The following is a 21,521-nucleotide window of genomic DNA, read 5'->3' on the forward strand; positions in this document are numbered from 1 at the left end:
ACAGGGGGACATGAGTGTATGTAAAATACGTGCTTCTGGATTTAGTAGCGTATCTTTAGAAATACAACCTTATTCTTTAATTTGTGTTTATTGCTGAGCCTGAGCACTTAATACCATTTATGGTCGGTGAGAAATGGGATTCTTATTTCCCATTCCAAACTTGCTGTTTTGCATGGCTTCCAGCTTCATGAAATGGGAACCATGGTGGGTCCCCATGGGAAGTAGTGAGCCCCGAGCTTCACACGGCCCCCGGCCTGTAGCGCACACCATGTACACACCAGCTCCTCTCCTGGCTGTTTGGTTTTCCTCTCTGTGTCACTAGCACACGTGGTCTGTACTGTGCAGTGGTGTTGACCTCCTGAGTTGCCGCATTGGGCTTTATGTTCGTGTTCCTGTGTTTCTTCTTGGAGGGTGGGGTGTAAGTGGCTGGGCCTTGGGGTGTCTGGAAGCAAAAGCCTGGATGACACCTCTGTGTTTCGGTTCCCTCTGGACATCCTCAGACCCAAAACTTGATTCAGAGCCAGCCCCAGTGGGGGATGGTCAGGGAAGGTGCCAGCGGGGTGCTGGGTGCTTCCTACCTGCCTCGGCTTGCCCACCACCAGCTTGTCCCCGCAGGCAGGCTGCTTCACCTCTCTCTGCCTCTGTTTTGTCAGCTGTTCAGTGATTTCAGTGATTCCCAATCTGTCTCATTGCCAGGCTGTGAAGAACACCAAGTGGAGACATAGAGGGGAATCTTCAGAAGAGTAAAAAAATCCTGTAAAACAAAGAGTTCGACTTTTCCCTAAATTTTTACCGAGCCAGTTAGGACTCTTTTATGCCAAATTCCTTACTCGAATGTAAGCTTTATAAGGGCAGGACTCTCCCTCTCTCCTTTCCACCCTCCCACTTGTTTTGTCCTCCAGGGTCTGGAGCAGTGCCTGCTGCCTAGGAGGGGTTCAGTGAGACTTGTGTCAGGTGCAGTGAGCTGAGGGAGACCCCTCCCAGAGGCTGTCACAGCTTACCCAGGCCTGCCTATTTATGGTGGTGGTTGCAGACGGACGAGGCAGCTGGAGAATCAGGAGAGACTTAACGTGCTTCCTTCCTGAGGCACACAGACCCCTGGATTTACGTGGACTTTCCACAGGTTGGAAGCTCCTGAAATTGTAGGCTTACGAGACCACCCTGAGTCCGTGCTGGGTGCGCCTCCTACGTAGTTTGTTCCTGAGTGCGGTTCATTGTCAGGTATCTGAGCGCTTGGAGCCTGTTCACCAGGCCTCTCACAGGGTGCGTGGTCAGGGTCCACAGGGTCTCCTGGGCCTTGCGCCTCTTGGATGTTCAGTGACTGACGAAAATAGTACTCATTCACGTGACCCTTCGTTACTTGGCGGGACAGCAGTGTTCGGGCACCGCTTGCGCTCCCAGTGGGGCGAGTGTGCTGAGGTGTGTGCCTTCCGTCGTCATTTGCACGCCCACCTCCAGCTCAGAGCCAGAAACAGCGCACCGGGCTCTTCCTTATTGCCGTGGATCTTACCCACTGAACCCCAGGACGTCTGTGAGGAGAATTCCCCTGGATAACTGAACACACCACCGGAGTCTGGCCCTACGGGCTATGTAGCTTGATTTATAAAATTGCAGAAGTAGAAATAATTTTTGCAAATTACATAAGTGCCCGATTTCTTCCCATGTACGGAGTTACTGCATTCCGTCTACTATTTTAAGCAGCTTTTAAAATTGGTAGTGGAAAACTTTTCCTTGACTGCATTACTGTACATGGATTTTTAGTTAAAAACAAAGCCTCTTGCTCCTTCTGAACACAAGGGTGGTTAAGAAACAGGTCCCTGTCTACAGAGCTGTGTATTGCTTTCTGCGTCGCCAGTCATTTTCACACGTGTACTTGGATTCCTAGGTGTTCGGGGAACTTTGGTAGCACTGAAGTAGGTTCTTAGAGCTGACTGTCCTGGAATTTATATTTGCTCTGTGACTCTACGACGCTGTCCTGTGAAGCTCTCAGCTGGATGGTGAGACATTCCTGCATGTGGATGGGACGGACCTGCAACTCTGTCTGCGTGGCTGGGAAGGCCCGAGCTGGTCTGGGTTTTTTGTTACCTGCAGACTGTGCCTGTCTTCCTGTACAGTGGATTTTTTGGACTTGGTTTTAAAATTGGGTTGAGTCCCCATGTGTTGGTTGGTATTAAATGTATTTTAAAACTTTGACCTCTGTGAAAAATCTGGAGACAGGTACCCCTTTGCTGTGTTGCATTTATAAGGTGTGGTTGGAATCATGGCCTTTGGCTCAAGCTCTGCTTGCCGCTTTTACTTGGGTTGTTGCTCTGGCAAGTCCTCCCTTCTCTGAGGCTTGAGTTTTCTCATCTTTACGTGGGATGATAGTTTTGTGGGATTACTGTGAAGGTGCCTCACTGAGCTTTGGATGCACAGTAGGAGCTGGGTAAAATGTCTATTATTCTCCATCTAAACGCTAGCTCTTAGCCGAGGACTGTGGCGGCAGGATCTGGGGACAACAGCAGAGGTGGGTCTCCCCGACCTCTTTCAGGACTGAGGCTTGCTGAATGGGTTTGCCAGATGTCTTGCGGGAGTCAGGTGCGGGAGGTCTGGTGCCCTTGGTTGAGCATATTGCTGCTGGGAGGGAGGAGGAGAAATCATCAATTCAAGCCTTGTGCATCATTTCCTGTGCTCTTCACAAGAGTTAAATGTGCTTGGCTCTCAGCAGAGGTGAGAAGGGTTCAGATGGGGAGAGCCCCACCTCTCTTTTGATTTTCTTCAAGGTCCTTAGGGATCTGAAGTGGATGATGAGGGCCAGGAGCCATGTGGAAGTCCTCCAGCATGAGAAGTGTGGTCCTGGTGGGGAGACACTCCAGCTCCAAGCATAACCTCAGACGCAGGTGGTGCAGCCTGATCTGGTGCCCTGTCCGTGTTCAGGTTAGACCTCTGAGGCAGATCAGCAGTGTAGGGAGAGGCACCACCTTTGAGTGTGGGTCTCTGCTGTCCACACTTGTGCAGGGGAGCGCTTATTTTCTCCAGGTGGATGAAGTGGATTAAACGTGAAGAGGTTTGTGCTGGCGGTTCCCTAACTTGAAGGAGGACTTAAACTCTGCCTACAGTTGGGTTAGGGTCACTCAGGCTGCGCCCAGATGTCCTGCTGCATGAGAAGCCGGGCAGCGGTGGGTCAGTGCCTCTCTGCCCTTCCAGGTTGTCGCAAGTGGGAGGGTTCCTGGGACAGAGGCCAGGTGGACCATTTCCAGGGTCCTCTTGGCTTGTAAGAGTTTACGGGTTCTCCAGGCCTCATTCAGCCGCTTCTGCCTCCCCTCTCTCCTCCTCTTCCCTTTCTCCTGCCCGCCCCATGTCTGTGCAGCATCAGGGTGCTCAGATCTGAGCTGCATCTCCCTGCTTTGCCTTCGTTGTTCCACTTGAAGACACTGAGGAAAACGGGAACTCAGCAAGGCTACCAGGGATGCTGTGCCCTGTCTGATGAGGACAGCCAGCAGCAGGGTGCCACTTTCAGAGGCCGGGAGAGGGGACTTGTTACTGCTCCCATTTCTGCCTGCGGTCTGGGAACTTGGGAGTTTCCTTTGCCTGTTGGATGCTGTGTTTCTATTATTAAACTATATTATTTTCTTATTTAGTAGACTTCAGAGTTGTATCAGAAAAACACCTTCACGTTTCACTGTAAACTCAGACATGCTGGCCCGTCACTTGATGCCTAGCACAACGTCAGACTGCTAAAAAGCTAGCACGTTTTCCACCTAAAAATTGTGTGGTGGAGGTAAGGGTGGGGGGCGTGGGGAGGAGTATAAAAATAAACCTTTCAGAGATTCTGGGTTGCTTGGTGGCGTGTGTATTCCCATGGTGCTGGAGGTTAGAAATAGCATTGCTTTTTATGGGATTCTCAGCAGCAGCTCAAAACCTTGACTTGGTGGGCCTGTCTCTGCGTGTGGGTGAGCCCGCGGGGTGGGGCAGTGCCTGCCTGTCTTCCCGCCCGCCTGCCCCTGGCCGGTGTCACCCGGGTGACCAGCACTCCAGTGTGAGTGTGCTCACCAAGGGCAGGCTCTTGTGAAGACGTGCCTATGGTGGCAGGTGCCAGCTGTAGCAGATGGGGCCTCAGCAGTCCCAGAGTCCCCCTGTGCCCGGGTGTGGGCAGGCACCGGGAGGCGGTGTCGTGATCTGGGAGGGCATCCTGCAGGGCTGCAGCCTGTCAGCCTGGCTGAGACCTCTCATTCTGGGAGGTGGTGAGCATCTAATTCCAGCGGGGTGGATGGGCTAGTGCTTCAAAGGAGTCCTCACGGATTCTTGGAAAGGTTAGAGTTACGTAGTTCTTACAGATGGGGGTGGGCACCCATTCAACGCAGAAAAGAGATGGAAGCAGGCAGCCACTGGGATGGAGGTTCTGCTCCTCCAGGGGACCTAATATGTGAATTCCTTGAAATCGTGCCTCTTCCTGCAGAGAAGGCCAGGCTTTGATGGCATTCTTCAGGAAGGTTTTGACCTCCAGAAAGGTTAAGAGCGTTTGTGTCAAGGCTTAGATATGAAGTTCATTTTGGAGAAATCGTTTTGGAAACGTATTGAGTATGGGGAGAGGGGATGTGGGCAGGACTGAGGAGGACTGGCAGGGGGAAGTGGGGGTCTGGTTATGAATGATGGAATGACACAGAAGGGGAGGTGTCACTGCGGTTTTTTTCCTGAGCTTTCTTCTTGATCGTTGTGTAGAACTTTGTGTTTTGTGTTGGAGATGGTTCCTCCCGGAGGCTGTGTGGCCGTGTTTGGTTAACTTCTCGGGCTTGGTGCTGCAGAGAGGTGCCTGCTGCTCGCAGGTTGCCTAGGGTCTTTGTGGACTCCAGCCGACATTTAATCAAGTCTCCCCTCTTTTCCTGGGGTCTGCACTGCTGTGCCGCAGTGTTCTGCAATTTTTCTGGAGAATCACTGGGGTGATTGCCCTAGGGGATGGTGACGGGAGCTGTGGGCAGTGAGCGCTTCATCTCTGCTGTCACAGCTCGCCACGGGCCTTCGCGCTGCTCGGTGGCACTGCTCCACCCCTTGGCCCCTGGAAACCGCTGTTCTGCTTGGTGTGTCTCTAGACCCGTCAGTGGGAGCACACAGGGTCTGACTTGGCCTGGCTCACTCAGCACAGTGTCCTTCTGCCGATCCATGCTGTGGCCTGTGTCACAACGTCCTTTTTAAGACTGACTGATAGTCCGGTGTGTGGATGGACCGCATTTTGTTTATGCGTTTGTTCGTTGGTGACACTTGGGTTGCTTCCACCTTGTGGCTGTTGTGAATAGCACTGCTGTGAATGTGGTGTCCAGGGATCTCTTCAGACCCTTGCTTTCAGTTCTTGGGGTGTCTTCTTTTTTTCTTAAGTTAAACGACCCAAATTATTTTTTTGAAGCACACTGTCAGTTAGACGCCGTTAGGAATCCAGAGGCTGCCTACCTCTGTGCACCTGGTGCTTCACCAGAGTCGCTGCTCTGTCTGGGGAGAGAGGGCTGCCCTTGGGGGAGTGTACTGGCAGTGGGAGCAGCCAGTCGCAGCCTGTCTGACTGCAGAGGCCTGGTGCTTCCTGCTCCAGGGGTGTGCTGCCCTCCCTGGCCGTGTCTCTGGGGAGCCATGCTTCTAAGGCTCGCAGGCGCTTTCTTTCAGGTGGGCTCGTCAGGAGTGCAGAGAGGAGACTGGTGCTTCTCTTCCCAGGTGCCCCCGACCCTTGTCTGCCAGCCTCTCGGGGTGGGACGGGGGTTGTACGGGGCAGCCATGCCCTCTTGAGGGTCCCTGGAAAGAGAGAGGCATCCTACGCTCTGCTTGGATGGCTTTTTGTCCGAAGGACGTGGTGTCCTTGACGTTGGCCATGACCCCAATCTGAAGGGAGGGCTGTGATGCAGGGACTGGTGCCTGTCCTGGCTGGTTGCTGCCTCCTGTAGTTAGCTCTCCCCCTCCACCTGTCCCAGTGAAGATGCCTGGAACCATCTCTGCTTATTTTTGGTGCAGATATTTGAGAACTGGCCCCCGAGGGGAAACCTAGAGTGACAGCAGATGTGAATTTGGTATCTTGATTTAATATTCATGTCATCAACTACTGTACCCTAGAATTCCCTCACTGTGCTGTTCCCCAGACTGAACAGGGTTGTTCAACTGGGCAAAGCAAATGCATTGTGTCCTGTTCTCATGGGGGTCTCTCTGGAGAGCTCCATCTGATCAGACATTTCTACGGCTGAACACCTCTTAGGATCAGAGATGGATGTGGTGAGGAAGAAAGTACGGGGAACTGGGGGCTGGAAGCTAGTTTGAGCTCTGAAACCAGTCAGTAGTTAGCTGCATGACTTTGAGCGGCTCATCCCTTAGAGTCTCGGAGTCCTCAGCCGTGCGCACCAGGAGGCCTGTGTGTCTTCTCTGCTTTTCAGCCTCAGCACCTGTGAGAGCCTGACTGCAGTGGGTGTCAGTGAGTGTTCGCCCCGCAGTGAGGGCGAAGGTGGCCAGAGCCCAGCCCCACGTTTGTTCAGAGGAGCACTGGTCTTGGGAGGGGGCAAGAGAAAAGATTTCCCATACACCGAGTTCATAAATGCTGCCTGTTTGATCCCCTTCTTGGAGACCCTTAAGGTACCTTTAGTACATGAGAGGCTGGGAGACGCCCTGCAGCGAAGAAAACTAGTTCTGTTCAACCGAGACTCTCCTAAACTTCCTTGACCCAAGAACACTCTTGCTGTGGCTCTGTTAGGCCTGGGCCAACTTTTGCTAGACAGGGTAACCTAGAAAGAGACTTCCTGCTGGAGCATTCTGGAATTTGAGAGCAGGGCTAGGATGGGGTATTTACAGGGGTAATGAGGTGAAAGAAGGTTTGGGGCAGGGGTTGGGGAGCAGTGGGTTAGTCTCTCAACAGGGTTTAGACTCCAAATTCTGCAGTTAAACCTTGTAGGCCATGCTCTGCACCCACAGCATAAACGGCCCTGGGGTGAGGTGTTTGTCCCTGGACCTGAGGTCAGCAGGAGGCCTCTCCCGCACGGCTGCTGCTGCTCCTACTGCCAGGTGACTGGGGGTGAAGGTGCTGAGACCCGTGGAGAGACCTGGTTTCCGCTGCCCAGTCCATCCTTCCTTCCTCTTCAGGGTCTGAGGTGGGTGCCTCTGAGAGACCAAGCAGGAGAGTCCCCTCCGTCAGCCACACCGGTGGCTTCAGTCGTGCCCTTGGACATGCTGGGTCATGGCTGGTCTCTGTCCCCTGACCACCTGCCCCCTGCTGTCTCTGGGGACCTGTGCCCCAGCCGCTGAAGTTTGTCTCCATCTACCCCCCTCCCAGAAGAGTACATATCAATGTGATTATGTTTAGAAGCTGGAGCATTTGCATAAATCAGATGCTTTTGCCCAGCCTGAGAATAAAGGCTGTAGTTATTTTAACAACAACAGCAAAAATCCTGCAGTCTTCAGCTATTTCTGGAGGTAGACTGGTAATTAGCATGCAATTTGTAATTCGTTGCTGTCTCTGGCTGTTTGTTTCCTCGTTCCACTGCAGCCCAGTTTGGGAGACTGGGTTGATTTCCTCTGGAAATGTGATTTTGGGGAGACCTCTAAAATGCCATCATGAGATTAATGGTTTCCTGCAGCCGAAGTTTGCCAGACCTGGGCCTGCTGTTCGGTGACTCGCTTTCTGTGCAGGGAGGGGGTAGCAGCTTGCTTGCAGGGTAAGGGGCAGCAGCTTCAGGACGATGGATGCTGCCTGAGGAGTGTGACACTCCAGGGGAAGAGGAGGTGATTTTGGGGATCGGTGAAGGGGATTTACACTGCTTTACCTGTTTCAGTGTTATTTTTTCAGTTTATATAACTTACTGGTGTTCATGGAGGCTAAATGCAAGCAAGTGCCTTTCGGGAATTTGTGCTGCAGGAATGAAGGGAAAATGTTTACAGGGGTTCCTGTGAAGGGGCCGGTGGTCTCTCCCTCGGACCCTCATGCTTGCTCTCCAGATGCAGAGGGAGGAGGGGAAGACAGGCAGTGCTGTTTCTGTTGTGCAGTGCTGGGCTCTGCCTGTAAAATGAGACCTTGGCCATGGTCCGAAAGGAAGGCTTTTGGATCCTTCTTTTTAGCAGATTTATTGGGGGTGTCTTTAGTGAATAAACAGATGTCTGGGTTTCTCGAGAGTGCCGTCTCAGTCTGGCTGCTCGCTTGACCGCAGAGTTGCCAACAGGGCAGGTGGGCGGGGGTGCCGCGGGGAGGGCACGTGTGAGCAGGCTGGCCGGAAATAGAGGGACTTGGCCCTCTGAGGACTTAATTCCTTTTTTAATTCACTGAAAGCTGTTGTATGCATGAGCTCGGTCTTTCCAAACTAACCCTCCTGCCCTTACTTCCCAAGACTCCACAAAAGAGGAAGGAAGCTAAAAACACAAAACAAAGCTGTTTTGTGAATGGGCCTCACACGCATTGTTCGCGGGTCCCTTGATGAGAGGGTTTAGATCATGGGCTCTAGGTTCTAATAGTAAAAGCATTAAACTGGCCCTGATTGTTCTGTAGGACGTGGTGCTAAGGAGGAGCTAGCTTAAGTGTACAGAGGCCAAGAAGTCGTGCAAAAACAACGTCCTGAAGTGTTGTTGGTGCGCTTGGCCGGGAGGGGAAGTCATTTCGGGTTTCTGGGTAATGGTGAACAGCTGGAAGGACCTGAGTGCAGTCCTGTGCCCTGAGGGGTGGATGGGGGCCCACATCCAGGTGGGTCACCTGGACCCCAGTGCAGAGGCTCTCATACCAGGGATGTGGGTGCCTTCCAGGCTTCCGCGCTCAGCCTGGTGGTGTTCAGGGTGTCCGATCTCAGGTGTCCCTGCAGCTCTGGCCCAGCGTGGGCTGGGGGTTAGTGCCCCTGGAAAGACGCTGGGGATGGTGGTTTTCCTCCAGAGTCGCTCAGCCAACTGCTCCCGTGATTAACCCAGGAGATTTCATCCCTTTCAAGTTTACCTGATGCAGGCTTAGGAAGAGTGGTTCCATCTGCTTTAGTTTCAAATTGTGATATTCAAGAATAATTTATGTTTTCTCAGACTCCTTGCACCAGGGACAGACTTGAGGCTAGAGCACAGTCCTGTGAGGGGATAGTGAGGACCCCTGAGAATGGGGGTGAACGATGTGGAGGCAGATCGTCTGAGGACAGGGCCTCGGTCTCCTGGTGCCTCAGCTGCTGGCGGCAGCCTGGGCTGGAAGGCGGCCGTCGTGTGTGGGCGCTGCTGCGCTGTCATTGTGCTTTTTCACTGGGCAGTGTTGTCACATGGTTCAGCAATAAAACGAGTTGTTAGAAGGCTTTCATTCAGAAGTCTCCTTCAGTCCACTTTGTCCTTGTACTGTCCCAGAATCACTGTCATTAGGTACGTGTCTTTCTTAGAGTTTTTTTATGAATTTGTAACAGGTCAGAAAGTGCATTAACTCTCACCACCTCTGTTTATCCAGAAGGTTCCACGCCCATTTTCCTGTGCCAGTTTTTATGCTTATCATGGTTTGGAGATCCTTCACATGAGCACATGAAAGGAAGCCTCTTTCCTCTTCTGTCCCCTCCGCTCCCCTTCCGCCTCCACCCAGTGCCTCCTGTTTACAGCTGTCTGGTTTCCCGTTTAATAGATGCACCATCATTTATTAAAACAGTTCTGTGTTGATGAACATTTGACTTATTTTCAAATTTTGGTTGTACAAAAATACAATGAATAACATATCATTTCACTTAACTTCATTGCACTTAATTACATGCAAGTGCACCTTTAGGATAAGTTCTCAGGATTGGAATTGGCAGGTCCAGGAGTGTGTGCGTTTGTAATTTTGGTCGACCTCCCTGGGGGCACCAGCTCACCACCATCAGCAGGGGTGAGGTGCCTGTTTTACCACCTCCTCAGCAGTTGGCCGCGTCACCAACCTGGCAGGTGGAGAAGGGTGTCTAATGTAGTTTACGTTACACTCTTTTATGAGTGGCCTTGTGCATCTTTCATGTGGCCTTTAGAGCCATTTTTATTTGTGAATTGTTGCACTTTTTTCTCTCTTGGATTTCTAGGAACACTTTATATGTTAGAGAAGTAGATATGATAAAACTTGAAAATGTTGTTTCCCAGTTTTTGTTACTTGTCTTTTAACTTTGATTTTTACCAGGCTGAAGTTTTTGATGTGTGTGGTCATATTCATCAGTCTTTTGTGGCTGCTGGGTCTTTAGTTACAGTTAGGAGGGAAATTCTAACATGGCTGTGCTGTCACCCTGTTGTTCAGGGTTAACTGGTGTTAGAGAGTCTGTTGGCTTCTGTTACTGAAATACAAAAATAACACTGGTTATTCAAGTTGTGCTTGCTTTTTGTTTCACGTACTTTGCTTTTGTCTTCCCCTTCTTGACTTTGTTTAATGTAATAAGATATACTTCCTGCTTTTTCCCATTTCCCAACCTGGAAAGAGACGTAATGGCCACCTGGAGTGGAAAAACGGAGGGCCTGCTCTCAGTGGGGTGGATGAGACTTGTGGGTTGGAGTACTTGGCCCTGCCCTCCATGTGCACCAGGGCATGAAGGGTGCGGGCTCGTGAGGGAGACTCCCAGCCCTGCTGGGAAGAGGGCTCTGAATGTCACTCTGGAGGCCTCAGGAGGCTGGGAACACACACTCAGCAAGTGGCCTTGGGAATTCATGAGTTGGATGAGGATGATTTGCCAGTGAAAATCTTAATTCCAGATAGGTTGTTCTCGACGCATGCTGGTTCCACTTTCTCTTGCAAGTAATTATTAGATGTGCCAAGCCTGTTACGTTTATGACTTACAGTTTTATTTTTCTCTGTGAGTTTACTGGGGCTTGGGAGTTAGTTTGTGGGGAGGAACCCGTTCTCCAGTGGGCTTTTGGAACTCTTAACAGCATGTATTAAAGATGTTAAGGACCTTAAAAAAGAACAAACTAGGATCATTCAGAAACCTGTTTAGACCTTGGCCACTTAAAATAAGATTTTAAGTATGATCCATCTTTGTGGAGTAAGCATTTTCTGTGACTTGGAAGGTGGGATGTGAGTGGGGTCTGAGGGACGCAGGAGAGGCGGGACTGGGACTTGGGGATGACTCTACCTAAGACTGAAAAATACCGGCTGGTCCCAGGCCTGCTGTCCTGAGAAATGATTCGTTGCGGACTCAGCCTGCCCTGACGGGCCCCTGTCAGCCTGTCCAGGTTGCTGCGGGTCGGCCGTAGTCAGGCTGTGCTTGTCTGTGAGCGGGCGGCGGCGCTTCCAGCTGTGTTGCATGTAAGCAAATACGGTGACGGAGCAAATTAAGCTTCGTTCTCAGCGCAGGGCCTTGAGTTCCTGCCCCAGGACAGCCAACACTCAGTCCATACCGGGTTGACTGTGTGGTGCGGTGCAGTTAACTGCGTGGGGGCAGACGAGCAGGGCTGTGGCCCGTCCCTCTGCGTCCCTCTTACTGTTGTCCTTCAGCTGGCTTTTTTCCACTGGTAAAGTCAGTCAAGTTCAGGAAGGGCGGTTTTGCTGAGGACAGCACTCCAGGGCACACCTTGGTGATTGGAAAACATCTTCCAGAGTCAGAATTTAGAGGCGTTTCTTACCTTTGACTGACTCTTTTCAACCTGTGGCTGACACACTGGTGCCATTGAATTGGAAAGTGAAGTGTCACAATGTATTCTGTCTTACCAGCCTTTCTTGTTAAATTCAGATTGTGGTCTTTGGAGAAACAGGAACATGATTTCTCTTATTTTACCCAAACCTCAATCCACAACACCTAATAAAATACTGATACACTCTGATTCTGTTTTTAAAGGTGTTTTAATTGATTGCAGAGCTAAGTCAACCACAAAGGAACCCTCAGTCCTGTGATGGTGTTGCCCCATTCATGCTGCACCAGAAGTGCCTTTATGTGTGCACACCTTCCTAACGAGGGGGCTCCCGCCCCAGCTGGGGATCTCTCTGCACACAGAGGACAGCCTCTGTGTATCCGTAGAGTTGCACACTGTGACCGCCTCTGCTCAGTTTCACATGAGCGACAGGCCCCAGTATTGCTGCAAAGATAGGGAGAGAGATGGCCTGGGAGTGGCTGGAAAAGCTCACTTGTTCCTTTTACCTTTACTTGAATGCGCAGCATCTTGGAAGGTCTGTCACTTGAGAACCGTCCTTGCTTAAAGGGTCTTGTGTCCCTGCCAGCCACCTGGACAGACTTGGACTGTGGTTGCAGCCTTCCCCGTGCGGCCAGCGTGACCCAGGCCTGCAGCTCTGCCAGCAGTGGCAGTGTGCTCCTTGCACCTGGGAGGGTGACAGCATGTCCCGGCAACACAGAGGAGGGTCTCTGTGCCCAGACAGCTGCATGGCATCGAGGAGCTAAAGCTAGGTGAGCCCTTGGGCTTTAGGGGAGGAAATCAGTCCTTGAGATCATTTCCCTGCATGTGTGAGTATTTCTACCACTGCGGAGGGCAGGGTGGTGCTCAGAGGACCACCTGCCGGCTCTGTCAGGTCAGCTTCCTGAGCGATTTATGAGAAGAGCCCAGGCGGGAGGCTTTGGGAAAGTCCAGTCTTGGAAAACAGAAAATAACAGCTAACTTTCTGCATTTATTAGAAAACAATATAATTTGCCTGTTAGATATAAACGGGAAATATTTGGCAATCTTAGGACACAGTTGCTATGTAATAAGTGGGTTAAAATATTTTTCCTCGACTGCAAGAGAATGAGTTGAATTTTGCTTCATGGCCTCATCTGAAAGATTTTTAATTGGTGAATTAAATTTGTTATTAAGTTCATTATTGTTATGATAGATACATTTGGTCTAAGCTCTGTCTTGTTGTATGTTTTCTTTTAGTCTTTTTCATTATGTGACCTGTTATGTATTTATGCTCCTATGTCTGGCCTGAGTTCTGTCAGGCTGTTTGAGGTTTTCTGTTTTTATAATTCTTTAAGTCTCTTGTTATGAGGTCTTTTTAAAATTTATGTTTTATTTTTGATGTTTACAATTGTACTTTTTCTAGTAGTGACGTTTTTGAATATGACTTCATTAAATCCTTGGCTCCTCTGTTCTGTTGCAGAGGCACTCCTGCAGCGAGCAGTGGCGGTCAGCACGTCGTCTTCTCCTTGTCCCTCCTGTCCCTGTGGTGTTTGCCGTGACTCAGTTGTGTTACCTCGTTCGTGTATACCTTTGTGTTGTTCCCTACGTTTGTACGTATGCTACTTTACTCGTCACGTTGGGTTGATACCTTTGATTCCCCGTCACCGGCAGCAGCGATGTGGCTGTTCCCCAGCATCTTGACTGCTCTCCTGCACTGTCAGTTTTTGCTCGTCTTACTGTTGTTACAGTCACATCACACCGCGTGATCCACATCACGCGCATCACATAACCACAGATTTTACACATTGTAGAATTTGCACTTGGTTATCACTTTAATCTGTATGTTTGTTTTAGTATTATTTCTACAGTGTGACATGAATTCAGTTGCCAGTTCTTTTGTTTTTGCTTTGCCAGTGTCTTCCGGATTCAAGGGGACAGTAGTTTCTGAGTTCTAGTGTGTTCAAAACTATTAGTCTGTGGTCTTTATCCATGAATGAATGCCAGGCTGGATATGAAATCCTTGGATCATACTTTATTTGCTTAAGTATTTTAAGAATTGTTAAGATTTATTCTGCTGATTTATGGCATTAGCTATTACTGTGAAGAAATATGAGGCCAGATTAGTGCATTTTCCTCAGATAGGTGACTTTTTTTTTTTTCTTTTTGCCCAGCTACTTCATGAAGTTGTTTCTTCCTTTGAAAGTCCAAACTTAGGAAGTCCAGTTATGTCAGAATATGCCTGCTTGTTGACCGTTCTGGGTCTGTTTCCCTGTCGTGTGGACTGCCCTGCGTGCCTGCCTGTATGGATTTGTCTTCTGGGTATTCAGGACAGTTTTCTTGAATAACATCTTTAAACATTTGTTTCATTTCATTGTTTGTCTTTATATTTCGGAAATTCCATTTATGAATGTATTGAATCTCATTTACCATTCTTCAAAATCTGTCATTTTTTCCCCCAGTCCTTCCTAAGCCTGTCTTTAGCTCAGTTTCACTTTCTTGCTTTTCTAATTCCTGTCCTCTGCTTTTTCTTTTGTTTTTGCAGTATCTTTTTTGACTTACGGCCATTTTAAATTCATTTTCATTTCTGTGACTTTTCCCTTTCTCAGATTTTTTGTGATTTCGATCAACTCATATTTTATTTACCTCCTTTTGGTTCTTATGTTTGTACTTGGTAGTCTTTTTTCCTCCCCTTTATTTCCCCAGAGATGATCAGCTCTTTAAGTTTTAAAAATTCATGGCGAAATATTTTGTCATAACTTTCATCTGCCCAATGGCAACATTCTCGGGACTGTTCTTTGTCTCTTGATAAGTCTTATAGTTTAACATTTTTTTCCCCACGGAACATCTTTTTAATTGCTTTCCCAGCTCCTCTTTAAGTCATCGTTGAGTGAGCTGGGTTTTTCACGACTAGCTTTCTGCAGGGGCTGTTATGCACAGGGAGCCTGCACGGTGGCTTTACAGGTGTCACAGCCTGGAGCCACCATCTGCTCCTGCTGCCTCAGAGATGCTGCTACTTTCTGAAATATGCTCATCCATGAAACTTTTTTGATAGCTATGACATTTTTTTGAAGTCCTGTCTTTTCTGATTCTTTGAGCCCACGTAGGTCCTGGAGGGCTCGCTACCCCCTTGCTCGTGACGTCTCCTGCATCGTTGTTGCGCACGTGGAGCGTGCTGCAAGGTGTGTGCTTCAGGGAGTGCTCTTCACCATCACGTAGTGTCTGCCTTGTGCTTGGGGTTGTCCAGCACTGCGTCCTCTCTTTTCTCTGTGCTTCTCTTCTTTGCGTCCCCCTAAGCACTTTCTGCCCAGTCTCGGCTTCCTCTAGCAGTCCTTAGATATTTCGAAGTCTGAAGATTGTATCTGTCTCCTAGCTTCATGGAAAATGGAGTTTGAAAATCCCATACAGTTTTTTTCATTGGCTTTTTGTGTGTGTTTGATATCCTGAGAAGAAGGAAATGGTTCTTCTGGTTCTGTTATTACGGATGAGGAAAGTAGTTTCACAGGTTAAATAACTTGATCACTGTCACCCAGTGAAAGGCAGAGTGAGGATCCGAAACCGGTTTGAAAGCATAAGCTCTGTTCCTGTGCCATGGTGTTTCTTCAGCACTGGAAATAGTCGCAGCAGTGGGTGGCTGTGTGGTCGGAGGAACCTTAGTCTCATGGGGCATTTGTCACAGAGGTAGATACATCTAAGTAGCAACTGAGGATCCTGGGACATTTTTGAAACTTTATTTAGTGGAACATGAAGAACTTTATCATCTTCTACAGCTTCGAGTTTATTTGCTGCCGCCCCCTTTTTCATTTTCTTCTTCCTCCTGTGACCCCGAAAAGGAGACTGTAGGTAGGTAAGAGTCTATTCCCATCTTCTGTTTTCTTTTGATTTTTAGAACTGGACTCGTTATTATGATGTGAGTTCTTGTTTGTTAAGGGGACCACTAGTCAGACATTTTCTGGAGCTGGTGGATAAGTGGGTAAGACCAGGTTTCTTTTCTTACCTTGTCTGCTTGCACGAGTTCAGAGTAGTTGAGCTTCCTGAATGGAGATCCCTGAAACCAGTGACTGTGGCTGTCAGAGCGGGACCCTCGGCCCTGAGCACTGCTGTGCTTTTCTTGAACACAGTGCTGGTGGGCTGGTTGGTGAATGTTTCTGAGAGCGTAAAGGTTACTCTCAACACCCATGTTTTCTCTGTAAAGATAAGGTTCTGGTGAAAATTGAATTGAACTGTGCCATGTTCTCCATCTTTGCATTTTTGCAAAGGACAGTCTAGCTTTCAGAGATTATTGGTGATTGTTACTCTATTTAAAAAAGAAAAGGCTTAATTGCCAGCACTAAAGTTAAGGTCATTGTAGGACCAGACTGAATGCTTGTACATACGGGTCCTGTATACAAATTCTGGCTGGTGTGTGTTTTGTTGCTAGCTGGGTAGATACGTGGGAGACTCAGGGTGAGGAGTAGACGGGGAAGATGGCGGTGTTTCAGAACGACGCTTTGACTTTGCGTTAACGTGGTTTCCTCTGAAGAGGACACGGTGAGCCTGGGGGACACCTCTGTGTGTGTGTGTGTGTGTGTGTGTGTGTGTCTGTGTCTGTGTCTGTTTCAGGTTTGGGTGAGGGGAGAGACAGTTTTTTGAAAGAATTCATAAAGTAATTTAAAAAGCAGTTTACGGTTAATTTATAGTACCTGTATAGTAGTGTCTGTTGGTAGGGAAGGGGGAGGCATTTCATAGTTTAATGTCCCGTATTTCAGGGACTACTTTCCATTGCAGCTGAGAATAACATTTACTGATTAAAACAGTAGCTTTTCAAAAATCAATGCATTTTGTGGTGAACATGCCATCTGTTTAAATCTGTTTTCCTTTTATATATCTATTTCTTAAGTTTTGTGTCCTTTTCAAATGCAGAGGTAAAAAATCAGCATGAAAACCGCATGTAGCCAGAACACACGGTGCCAACATGCAGGGCTGGTATTCTTTTTTAAAAAGTAAGGTTTTTTTTTATTATTAAGATGATAAGGGATATGAAAACATTTTGAAAATGGGCATAAACAGTTTTTAAAAGGAAATAAAAATCACTCAATCTCACTTCCTGGAGGTAGCCATCATTGTTTTCAAATTAATTCTTTAATATTGTGGTCAAATAAACAACAGAACTGACTATTTTAACCATTTTTAATTGTATAGCTCCATGGCATTACGTGTATTCACGGTGTTGTGCAGCCACCACCACTGTCCATCTCCAGACCTGTTCTTCCCAGACTGAGACTTGGTTCCCATGACACTAGGTCCTCATTTCCCCTCCCCCGACCTCTTGGTCACCATCATTCTAGTTGGTTTTTTTGAATTTGACTACTCCAGGCACCTCATCTGAGTGGAGTCACATAGTATTTGTTTTTTGTCTGGTTTATTTTACTGAGCATAATATCTTCAGGGTTTATCCACCTTGTACATCATGTCAGAATTTCCTCCGTTTTTAAGGCTGAATAATACTCCATTGTATGTATATACTACGCTTTGTTTATCCATTCATCCTTTGAAGGACACTTGGGTTGTTTCCACCTTATGTTACTGTGAATAATGGTGCTGTGAACATTGTTGTACACATATCCGTTCCGGTTTCTGCTTTCAGTTCTTTTGGGTATGTACCCAGAAGGCAGTTGCTGGAACATGAGGTAATTCTGTTTAATTTTTTTGAGAAACTGCTAGACTGTTTTCCACAGCAGCGTACCATTATTTATTCCCATAGCAAAGTGCAAAGGTTCCTGTTTCTGCATGTCCTTGCCAGCACTTGCTACTTCCTGTTTCATTGTTTTCTTCTCTTTTTGATAGTAACCAATCTGATGGGTGGTGGTATTTCATTGTGGTTTTGACTTGCATTTTCCTGATGATTTGTGATGCTGAATATCTTCTCATGTGCTTGTTGGTCATTGTCTATCTTCTTTGGAGGAATGACTATTCAAGACCTTATTTTAATCAGGTTGTTTTCCTTTTTTTGTTTTTGAGTTGTTGGTATATATTTTGAATATTATTAAAAAAGAGACAACAGGCCTGAAATGGAGTCACTTGTGCTAAATCTGCATTACCAAACCAAGACTTAATTCCTAACTTAATTACAGTTTCATCCTCTCCCAGGAGTGGAGTCTTACAGCCAGTTTGGAGCTACCTGATTAGCAGTAGTGAGGTAATCTGCCTGATAGGCCCTGTCATCTCCTAAAGGAAGGTGACCTTGCCACAAACCATCACTCCTTGCTCTAACTTCCTTCTCCCCTCCCTTTTGCCAATGGACGTCTTCCGTGTGGTCCAGCTCTTCAGATGCCTTTCTGTCGGTTAGGTGAGTGCTGTTCAGTTCACGAGTCCTTGAATAAAGCCAGTGAGATCTTTTAACATTTGCTTACTTTAGTTTGTTTTTTAATGATATCAATCCCTTATTAGATATGTTGTCTCCAATTCTGTGGGTTTGTCTTTTCACTCATTTGACAGTGTCTTTTGATGCACAAGTTTTAAATTTTGATGAAGTCCAATTTAATTTTTTTTTTACCTATGTTTTTTGCTGTCATATCTAAGAAATCATTGCCAAATCCAGTGTGATGAGACTTTCCCCCTATGTTTTCTTCTTAGAGTTTTATAGTTTTAGCTCTTACATTTAGGTTTGAACCATTTTTAGTAAATTTTTAGTTAATTTTGTGGTGTTAGGTATACATTCTTTTGCATGTGAGTGTCTCGTTTTACCAACCCATTTGCCCACTGAGTGGTCTGGGATCTCTGTCTTACGCCAGTGCCACACTGGTTTAATTACTATAGCTTTGTAGCAAGTTTTGAAATTAGGAAATGTGAGACCTGCAACTTTGTTCTGCGTTTCCAAGGTTTTTTGGCCTTTTGGGGACCCTTGATATTCCATATGAATTTTAGAATAAAAATTTCTGCAAGAAATGTCATTAATATTTTGATAGGGATTGCATTGAACCTGGGACCTTCGATTATATTGATAGCATTAATGGTGTTAAATCATTTTATTTTTGAACATGTGATGGCTTTCCCTTTATTGCTATCTTTAATTTCTTTCAGCAGTGTTTTTTAGTTTTCAGTGTACAAATCTTCCATCTGCTTTGTTAAGTTCATTTCTCAGTATTTTATTCTTTTTGATGCTATATGTAAATGGAATTATTTTAATGTCCCTTCTGTGTTGTTCATTGTCAGTGTGTAGATACGCAGCTGACTTTTGTGTGTGGGTTCTGTGTCCTTCAGCTTTGCTGTCCTCATTTATCAGTGCCAGTAGTTCTTGTTTTTGGTGCTTGTGTGTTTTCTACACAAAGTATCATGTCACTTGTGAAGACAGGTCATTTTACTTCTTTTCAAATTTGGATATTTATAAAGTAAAACAGATACAAAAACAACAAAATAAACATACAGTTGAGTAAAATGCTCTGTGGTGAACATGCCTGTAACCACCACGGGTGTCAGGAGCAGAACCTGGCCGCCTGGCCCAAGAAGGCCCTGACGTGCCTATTTCCTGTGACGGCCCACTCCTCCCCGCTTCCTTCCAGAAGTGACACTGCTGACGCTTGTATTCCTGACTCCCTGCTGCTTCCTTACGATTTTACCATCCAGGTTTAATCTGCAGTCTTTCCCAATGAAAAAAAAATTGCTGTGTCTTTTAAGTTTCTTTTAACATACAGGTCTCCCTCTGCCCCCTTGTTTCCTTGAAGATTATTTGTGAAAAATCTGGGACCTGTTGACCCGTAGTCTCCTTCACCCTGGACTTGGCTGCTGGCACAGTCGCAGTGCAGTCCTGTGTGTTTCTCTTTCTTCGGCAATTCTGCAGATTGGCAGCTGTGTCCAGGAGCTTGGTCAGGGTTTGTTCTCTGGCAAGCTGAGAAGATGTGCTGTTCTTTCATCAGGAGGCATGTAACATCTGCTCGCTCCCCCCTTTTTTTTGTCATGTTCCTAGCTCTGTTAATTTATTGAACTATAAACTGGTCGTGTTGTAATTCCACTATTTTGGTTTGTATTAGTTGGAACATTTTTGTAAGGAGGTATTTCCCCTCCTCTACCATCTGGTTACTCAGTGGTGTAGTTCGTATAGACCCTTGATGTCCCTTTTAGCCACCAAGTCCCCTATCATCCTCAAAAGATGATTGATTAGTTTTTAAAATGTGATAATCCTGTACTTACGGATTTTAACAAATGGATTTCAGCTCATTACAGTTACTACTGTTACTAAAGTTCAGGTGGTCCGACCCTGGCTGCCGAAGGCCTCCTCCAGTCTCCTGCTGAGTTCTCTTGGTGTGACCCTCGTGGTTTTGATGGTGTCCTTGCTGGTGTGACAAGACTTGCAGGCTCATCTTGTGCAGTTTCCAAGTTAGACCTGGAAACAGACTTTTTTCTTTTAATGGGAATTTGCATTTTAAGAGCATGTAGTCTGAGTACTCAGAATGCTCACTATTCTAGATGATTGTTTTCCAGCCTTTCCAGTGGACAGAGCTGGGCACATACGCGTATCACAAGTTAAAAGAGCCTATGAATTCATCTTAATGTACTCGACTGGAATTTAGGGTTTCAAGACTATTGGGTTTTTACTTAACCTTTTGTATGTTATGTTTATTTCTCTCCTCTTGTTACCAGTGGAGAAAAACAAATCACATCTCAGAATCACTCTTGAAATGGGTTTATTTTAGGTCAGAGTAGGAATAAAGTATCCTGTGGAGCTTTTCCTCAGAAAAATGTATTTTCTGCTCTCGGGTTGTAGTCTCACTGGGATTGTAGCAAGACGCCTACAGGTGAGGAGATACGCTGTTCCCGGCAGGCACAGTCACTGACATTTACCAGCGACCGTCCTGCTTGGTCTTTGCTGCGGGGCTGTCGTGTGTTTTATTCGGGTAGGTCTTGGGCCTCTGTTACAGGTACTGAAGTCAGTCAGTGTGGCAGAAGATCCCTGAGCTTCTCGGTTGTAGGCTTCCCAGGCCACGCGTCCCTCGCCCAGCGTCTGTCGGCTGGCGGGCAGCCGTTCGGTTTACGTGGTTCTGAACTGTTCAGGTTTGTTTCTGTTCGTGCGTGGAAGTTGCAGTTTTCAGCCAGTGGTCCTCGTGCTGCCGTTGGAGCCTCGCAGAGGGTCCTGGCCTCTCCGCACGGAAGCCCCGGGACCCGTGCCGGAGACGTTGCCGCCCACTCCAGCCCAGCTGAGCCGCTGCCTGTGAAGATGAGCTTGGACTCTTGATTTTAGGTGGGATGCTCCTGGATGCTGCGAACCGCTGCGTGGTGTGCGTGTGAGGGCCCGCAGGCGCCGTGTACCAGGCGGCGAGGACAGCTGCTAGGCTGCACACGAGATGAAGAGGGCCTTTCTGGGGCACACAGGGACCAGCAGGCAGGAGAGGGGCGAGGGGGTCTCCTCATGGACCTGCGTGGGTCCTTCCTTGGAGCAAGGCAGAGCCTGGTGGGTTTAGGGGCCGGCGGCAAGCCTGGTAGGGACCAGGGTAGAGGGCAGGCCGGCAGTCTGGGAAGGGCAGGCTGTAAGGCTCTGTTGGTCACGCTTGGGAATCCCACATTACACCGCAGACGCTGGTAAGCCACAGTCAGCTTCCACCCAGGAGAGCCCTGAGCGGGGGTGTCCTTGAAGGTCAGCCCCGGCAGTGTGAACAGAGTGGCTGAGGGGTCGACGGGCACCAGGGTGGCTGCGTGTGCAGGTGAGGAGTATGGACGATCTGGGACGACCACCCCTTCTGCTCTGAGTCACGAGTCTAGAGAAGGAAAAGGCCAGGAGGAAGAATTTTTTTGCCTTTAATTGAAGTAGGGCTGATTTGCAATGTCATATTAGTTCCAGGTGTACAGCCAGGTGCTTCAGTGACACACGGGTGTCTGCTCTTCCTCAGGTTCTTTTCCATGTAGGTTGTCACAAGATACTAAGTCCCTGTGCCACACAGTAGGGCCTTGTTGTTTATCTGTTCTGTACATAGTAGTTAGTATCTGCTAATCCCAAACTCCTGATTTATCCCTCCCCTCCTTGCTCCTGTGGTGACTGTAAGTTT

At 47.8% G+C, this 21,521-nt stretch overlaps 1 protein-coding gene across 13 annotated transcripts in view; it reads left to right on the top strand.

Annotated features, from left to right (window-relative positions):
• Positions 1-21,521, top strand: part of LDLRAD4 (low density lipoprotein receptor class A domain containing 4) — a 127,687-nt gene that overhangs the window by 29,678 nt on the left and 76,488 nt on the right. The gene's annotated exons all lie outside the window — the stretch shown is intronic.

The sequence above is a fragment of the Vicugna pacos genome, chromosome 24 (genome assembly GCF_048564905.1).
Source record: "Vicugna pacos chromosome 24, VicPac4, whole genome shotgun sequence".
Lineage (NCBI taxonomy): Eukaryota > Metazoa > Chordata > Mammalia > Artiodactyla > Camelidae > Vicugna > Vicugna pacos.